The following is an 8,555-nucleotide window of genomic DNA, read 5'->3' as shown; positions in this document are numbered from 1 at the left end:
GTTTCGAGGGGGAAAGATCGACGGACATGTGAATCCCGCCCACTACATGTGATTGGGTAAAGCTACTTCCTGATCTGAATGCGCACTCGTTATGACGAACCTCCCCGACAGATTCCAACGCAGTGCAGAAGCTGTTCTTGAGAGATTAGGTGGGCACTGCCACTGATCAGTTAGACAGGAGGGATTTCAGATTTTTTTTTGGGGGGGGGTAAAAGTTGGGAAGTTGACTATTTTACATAATTCAATAAATCTGAATAATATGGTTCCCATACAATTTGATTGTTTTTAACCTTCTAATTTGCATAAAAAATGGCTGCCAATGTTGAACAATTTCAACAAGGCAAGCAAAACTGAAAAATAAAGTGTCTATATCTATGTTCTGAGGGTCAGACAATGTGTGTACGGTATTTGTAATGTAATTAGTGGTAAGCCTACTCCTAAATATGCAAATAGAGGCCACCATTACAGAAAACTGTTTAGTACTCAAAGAAGTGATCCATATGCACCCCCATATTTTCTTCTGTATTTCTGTATCTTCTGTATCTGTATTTTTGTGTGCACTTCAGACAGTTGCTCGATTCAATATTTAGACATTTAATGTTAATTTAATCAGTTGCAGGTGTTCATGCTACATACATACATACATACATGCGTACTGTACAATACATACAGTACATACATACATATATATATACATACGATCAGCACCAAACTTGGCACAGACACTAGTCAGGGGTCTGCCATCAGAATAGCCACACCCGCCGCCGCCGCCCCCACCCTAGGATCCCGGGTCTTGTTTCTATTTCTGTTTTATGTTTTATTTTATTTTTCCTGTTGTTTTTCTTTAATTTTATTCATTAATGTTATTTTATTTTATGTATATCTCCTGTCCTGTTTCGTGTTTGGTGCCGTATCTGCTCCTACTTCCAGCACTATGGTGGGAGTGCATACTATGGTTCTGAACATAGATAATTTTGCAAGCATGTTGGGTTCTCCACTGAATTGTGTAATGTGCAGCAATGTGTACCCCCATGCTCCCACCCACAGTCTATTTTTTCTCACCATGTGTCGTGTCATTTATGTATAGAAAAAGAAAAAAACCCAAGGTGTATTACAAGAATTGCTACATTCTGTGTCCCCACAATGTAAAGCTGTAAAAGTGTATCACCTTAATAAAAAACAAATATAAAAAAAAAAAAGAATAGCCACACCAGGGGCGACGTGTGGCCCTCAGGGGCCACATCAGGGGCCCCCAGGGTTCCACAGGTGCACCGTTGCCACCAATCTGCACCAAACTTGGCACAAACACTGTTCAGGGGTCTGCCATGACAATAGTCACACCAGGGGCCCCCAATGTATTTTACCTTTTGTAACTACGTGTCTTTGTGACAGTAGTATTTTCATGCTGGCATACCTGAAAAATATGTACAGGGGTTCGAGCCAGAAAATGACATGAGACATGAAAACTCCACATTAGCCAAGAAGAGACAGACATGGACCACCCGTGATCATGCCATGAAAAACAGTTCACTCAATGACTTGGTGACCTAAGATGACACGTCGATGTAGTTGACAGCAGTTACTGGGAAGTAGGAGGTTGGGAACTTCCACAGAAAAGGAATAGAATCGCAAGAAGGGGAAGTGTAGCAGATTGCCTTAGTTATCATTATTAGGAAATGTGCCCATGTAATGTGTCTGCTCACTAATACATAAGTTACAAATCAGTATGAGTTTGGTTCCTCAATTGTTGTTTGTCAAACTTTTTGAGCTGACCCCATGTCCAGGTGACCTTTAGTCTAGTTATCTCCCATCACTCTAAAGCAGTGGTAACCAACCTTTTCAAGCCCAAGAGCACATTTTATTTCCAATTGTAAGGCATGATCTACCACTAAAATATGTTAAAAAAACCCCACTTGTCACGATTTACATTTCTGACAGGCTCAATGCATGTGCATACATCCACACAAAGACTAGTAGTTTAAATAAGTATTGTATTGAGATATCAGTCGCTCCAATGAACTGCAGAGGCCAATGAGGTATCTAGGTTTCTATATCTATGAGTGCGTACACGTTATGACGAACCCCCCCGACAGATTCAAGCGGAGGGTAGAATCTGTTCTTGAGAGATTACATCTAATGAGACAAGACATCAGTTGAATGAGTTTGGGAACAGACCTCATGAGACAAAATACATAGTATACAACACATTATTTTTGATGGAAATGTAATGTCTGCTGGAAAAGACCTTTCCAGCAGACATGGAACTGAGAAAAAGGAACTGAAATCTCAGCCACATGTATTTGTAAGTGGATAGAGCACTCTCATCATTATTCTACTGTAAGTATTTGTCTCATTAGCCAGAACTACACAGTGATGATGAAGATAGAGAACTTGCGGACAAACCACACATCATTTGACTAGACATTTCCAGTGCAATCATCAGTATGTTAATCATAAATAATGTTTTTATTATTGTTTGATGTGCGTTACACTTTTAGCTTGTAGACCTTTTTTTTTTTTTTTTTCGAAAATAAATAAATTGGCCACGAAGGCTATGACCGTCGTTGCCCCTCAGTTTGGCCTTGTGCCCCTCAAAAAATGGCATGCCCTGAGGCCACAGTGGCCTTAATGCCCCAGCTTTCTACTACTTTCTCCTCTGTCTCTTTCTTGTCAATATGTACTGTAGACACCAGTGTCTCTTTCTTGTCATCTTGTCATGTAGACACCTGTGTCTTTTGTTGAGATTCTGAATTCTTAACTCCCCTGAGTCCCCATCTTTAAACCAATCCAGTAACTTTGATTGCAGGGCTGAGCATGGATCAGATTGTAAATACCATCATTTATTTATTTCACTGCAGATAGTCTACATATTGAATTTAAAATCATCCTTAACCCTTAAAGAGGTGGTGCCATGGTGTTGCACTTTTTCTGTTTTTCATGTGTCTATGAGGTTGATAGAACTTCATTAAGCCCCCTGGTGGTGTTTTTATGGTGTTTTATGTCTTCTCTGACTATTTTGAGTTTCTTCCTGGGGGCTGAAACCTTGAGGGTCAAACGTGCCAATAGAAAAACAGCACTTTAATGACACAGTAAAATTATACCCTCCCCCTCATTATCATAACACAACAGGTGTGGGCATGAGGAGGAGGAGGGACTAGGACAGGTGGGTGGTGCTAAGGTAGTGAAGGAGGTGCTAAGGTGAGAACCAGGTATACTTAATGAACTGGAGGCGTGTCCACATAAAAACATAATTTCAACACTTTCTGTACACTTTTTTGAAAAAATTCTTCCTCCTAGTATAACCATAATACCTGATGATTATGTTTTGGGGGGGGGGGGGGATCACTGAAAATCATGGCACCCGTCTTTAAATTCAATTAATTATTTCAATGGACTAAAATCTAGTTTTATTTGATGGCCTCGATCCCTGCCCTGGCATTTGGCCTTTCTGCCCTAAAAAATTGACAACACCAAAGGCCAAGTGCCTTGCCCCTATAATGACTGCCTGGCGCTAGTCATTTGGGTTTCTGGTAAAATTATTGACCATTTATTTTGTTTGTCCGTGACAAAAATAAAATATTGATCAAAATGTCCGTCACAAGCTGGCATGGTGATGACCCCTGAATCCAAGTAGGTGAGATACTGACCTACCCACATTTAATCAGACTATTGATTGGTCTAAGTAGGTGAGATACGACCTACCTATGTTTAATCAGACTATTGATTGGTCTAAGTAGGTGAGATACTGACCTACCCACGTTTAATCAGACTTTTGATTGGTCTAAGTAGGTGAGATACTGACCTACCGACGGGGCTCAGTAGGTGTTATACTGTATAGTTTTGGACAGCGGTGGAGGTGCGCCGTCTAAAGGAAACTTGAGCCACGAGAGGCACCACCGAGCGAGCTAAAGCGAGCGAGTTGCCGCGCCGAACGTTGTTCTGGGGTGAGTGTTTGCCCCAACTTTCATCAACCCACAGAATAACGGCAAAAACACCCACTGAGCCCCATCGGTAGGTCAGTATCTGACCTACTTAGACCAATCAATAGTCTGATTAAACGTGATAATGTCCCATTCAGTGCATTGACAGCATCCGAAGCCGGTGACATGGCCACCAGCTGCTCAAAGCCCCGGAAGATATCAAAGGAAGGGCCGGAAATGCAACCAGCTGGCTCAACTTGTCGCGCATGTGTGCAGAGAGTCTGTTAGCAGTCTCTGTCTCTAGACAGAGACTGCTAAATCCTAGCAGTATATTGCTGTAATATCAGTGGTGCTCCAACCTTTCCATGTCAAAATTATATGTATTCGGCTGCGAACCCCATCTCAAAATATGTTGTTCCAGGGACCCCCAGAAGAAAATGTTTGCTTTTTTGCAAATTTTCCAAGATTTTTCTAAAAATAGCAGATCTACAAGCTCATACGAGTTTGTATCTGCTTTTTTTTAATAGCCAAAGAAATCTTAAAATGACACATATGCGTATCCGGTCTTAATGGATTAAATAAAGCGTTATAGAACCACCGTTTGTAGAATAGTTGTATTGTACTCACAGGCTGCTATATGAACTCCGGTCAGCCTTGCTGAGAGAGGCTCTGGTGGTCAGCAGAGCTGATGTCAGGTGAGACTGACTGAGCAGCAGGCCTGATCCACTGAACACTGGGTTCACCTTCTGATCACTGTCCTGATTACACTGAACACACACAACACAGTTACACACTGTCCTGATGACACTGAACACACACTCACAACACAGTTACACACTGTCCTGATGACACTGAACACACACACACACACACACACACACAACACAGTTACACACTGTCCTGATGACACTGAACACAAACACAACACAGTTACCTACACACCTGCACCTGAACACCATGATTTCGTCGACTAAGACTAAGACGAAAAAAACTTTTTTCACTTACGAAAGCAAAATAAAAACAAAACAAAGACTAAGCTATGATGACTAAAACTATGACAAAATATACTGACGTTTTTGTCAACAAATAAAAACTAGACTAAAATGTTAGGGAGGGACTAGTGGAGAAGAGATCCAGTAGAACTAAGAAAATTCATCATGGGTGTGCCACACACATGTGTGTCACAGACTGAAAATAGCTGATCTACAAGCTCGCATTGTGACCTTGTAGATCTGCTATGTTCGGCATGCAGCCAAGTGAAAATCTGCCATTTCGATGGCATCACGACCGGCCAAATAATTATTTTAGTCGACTAAATCAACTGTAGATTTAGTCGACTAAAATCTTATGATATTTAGTCAACTAAAAAAGTAAAACATTTCAGAGGACTAAAACTGAACAACATTTTATTCAAAAGACATTGGGCCCTGTTTTCGCCGGTGCCTTACCCATTATCCCTAAACTTCTTTGCCATTTTTTCTCACAGTATACACCTACACCTGAACACACAACACAGTTACACACTGTCTTGCTGACCCTGAACAGACAAAACACAGTTACACACACAAGCACGCACAACAAACACAACAGCTATCTCACACCCTCAGCAGAGCAGCCCTGCCTGAAGCCTTGGAGGTAGATGAGCAGCAGAGACCCGGGTACAGATCCCAGGGCATTACACACATCTTACATACAATAGGTCATGTCAGTACTTGTAAGAATTGGACCCCCAAATTGATGTGTTTGACCACGGACCCCCATCTGAAAGTGTTTTGTGCCAGGGTCCCCCAGAAGAGAAGATTTGTGTAAAAAAAGAAACTTCAAAATTGAACAGAAAAAGTGTCTTGAAAACGGGTCTGTAGAAACCAATGGGTGACCTCACCGTTCCCTTGGTCCATATTATTTTACAGTCTATGGGTGTAACTCACATTGGCTCTCCTGTGGCTGCTCTTGATGGTTTTGATCTCCTGTAGGGGGCGCTCCATCTGCTCCTGGTTCAGCTCCTCAAAGCCCCTCTGGACGGAAGGCATGTAGGCCGGGGGGAGTTGTACCGACAACCCTGTGAGGTCCTGGCTCATGGAGTTTGGACCAGAGACGCACTGAGAGTTCTGGGGTTTTACAACAAAATAATTTGTCTTACAGTGCCATCTAGTGGCTTTCTGGTATACGTGTGGTGCCTCTATGCATTCTAAAGGAGATGAGGGACAGCGAGTGCATTTTTCCGGCAGCGGCTGCTGCCGCGGAGCTGCCGGCGGCGCCAGCTTTGGGAGTGTGCTGCGTTTGTGTAGCGAAACGCAGTCAGTGGGGCAAACGCAGTCCCCCACCAATATTATTTACGATTCTGTGCCTATCGGTGCATAACTCGGACGGCGCTTAGTCGACTAACAGACCATCGGCCGGTCGTCGCGGGCACTCGCGCCTGGAGGCGCTCGGGCGCGACTCCTTGGCCTCAAGGTCTGCTGAGTCGGCGCGCCTCCTTCATGGTCCAAAACTATACTTTATCGGCGGAAAAAATAAGTTGACTGCCGCTCCTCCACCGGCAGTTCCGCGGCAGTTCCACTGCTCCGCCGGCAGCTGCCGCTCCACCGCCGGCAGTCACTGCCGGCAGCTGCCGCTCCTCCACCGGCAGTTCCGCGGCAGTTCCGCTGCACCGCCGGCAGTCACTGCCGCTCCTCCACCGGCAGTTCCGCGGCAGTTCCGCTGCCGTAAAATGCACTCGCTCCTTCTGGAGATGACACTCAGTAATACTTGCAGTGGTGGAAGAAAATAGCAGATCTACAAGCTCATAGCGCGGCACCGAGTGCTCTTTAATCTTATAAAAAATTACTGAAATCAGTAGTGGCGACTAGGCCTGTCACAATTATTACATAATCGTCTAATAATCGTAATTATTTTTGCATAATCGTCATAATCGTTTCCAATGTTGAACATTTTTCATGCATTTTAAAATAAACACATTTTGAAAGTATAAAATAATTAAATATGTCAGTAATTTCTTGTATATTTAAGTTTAAGTGTTAAGTAAGCAGAACATATTTTGAAAGTACATTTTGTAGAACCTGCACACCGATCCTAATTAAAACATATTTTTCATTCATTGCTTAGTGACAATGCAGTCTGGACTACAGGAACTGACATGATGACCTGTCCATTATTATAAACATATGTTGTTACTTTGCTGTGTCCCGTAGTTAAAAAAGCAGACCTTAATACAAAAGTAAGCAGTTTTTTTGTGCTCCAATGGACCATATTTATAGAGTAGCAGAGATTTAGCTTATTAGAGACTCATTCTACAGCAGCATTGGCTAATTGTTCTGGATATAATAACACACTTTACCCAGTAGATGTCCTCATAGCATACAGTATGCTTGGTTGTAAATGAAGCTAATGGTTATGGAAACACTTCATATGGTGAATAATAATAATAATACCAGCTTTAATAAATGGTATTGTACCCCTCATTGTATCCCTCTGCCTTCCTCACACAATGTTTTTTTCATGTACAGTTTATGAATGAATGAATGATGATGATGATTTTATGTTTATATGTGAAAAAAGATTGAAACACATTCATGCAATTGCCAAAGCAAATTCCTATGTGTATTACACAATGGCAAATAAAGGAATATGAATATGAATCTGAATCTGAATGTGTGTGTGGACAGGGTGTGAACAGGGTGTGGTTAGTGTGGTCTTTTCTGAGATCATGGCTTGCATAACAGTGCCTTGATCACAACTCTGCTATTAATCATTCATTAAGCTTAATATCATAGACAATACCTCCTGGAGAACTAATAACCATCTACTGTATGGCTTCTTTATAATAACTAATACAAACCCGCTGCCAATGTCCTTAAGTCACAACTGGAGCAGAACAGTGGTGAAGACAGGACTAAGCCTAACACCCAGTCATCAATCTGATATGCAGAAATAGCAGCAAGACAAACACCAAGCTAATAAACAATAACTGATAGCAGTAACACTGTACAGTACGTACCTGTGATTTATTAGTGGCAAGGATTTTACTGAGCAGAAAACAGAGTTACATTTATCCTCATAAGCTACAAGACAGAAGATGAACATTGGCTGACCCCTGTGCATTGTGTCGACCATTGCATTTGCATGGAGAGCATTTTGTTGCTCACGGGTGGAAAGGAAGGAAGTTGGAAGTTCAAAGGAGTTGTTTTAAAAACATTACAATTTTAATAGTGAAAATAGCAGATCTACAAGCTCACAACGCCTCGCATTGCGGAGCCCTGTGAGCGTGCATGTATGCCTGCTATTTTCACTACTTTTGTGCGACACTCTTATTATGATGAACTAGGGCATTAATTGACGAAAAAAAACTTAAAATATGGACATAAGAGGTTTCTGCCCGACAGCAACGATTTCTTGTTTAAGTCCATGGAGCTGCATTGTGTTGTCCTGCTCAACACCAGCAACTATGATTCTCTTTGATCCAGTCAGTGTTCTGTTGTTGACATTTTAAAACTGTGTTCAGCATGAGATGTGATGAACAACAGAATCACAATATGTAGTGGAGGCCTTCAACTGACATAGGCCTATCAGACATAGAGCTGCTTTGCATGAAGCTACAGCAGAACTACAGTACAGTATCACTCATATTCAGATGAA

This window comes from Gymnoscopelus braueri (genome assembly GCF_963280865.1).
Source record: "Gymnoscopelus braueri genome assembly, chromosome: 14".
In the NCBI taxonomy this organism is placed as follows: Eukaryota; Metazoa; Chordata; class Actinopteri; order Myctophiformes; family Myctophidae; genus Gymnoscopelus; species Gymnoscopelus braueri.
Note: the sequence above shows the minus strand (reverse complement) of the source record.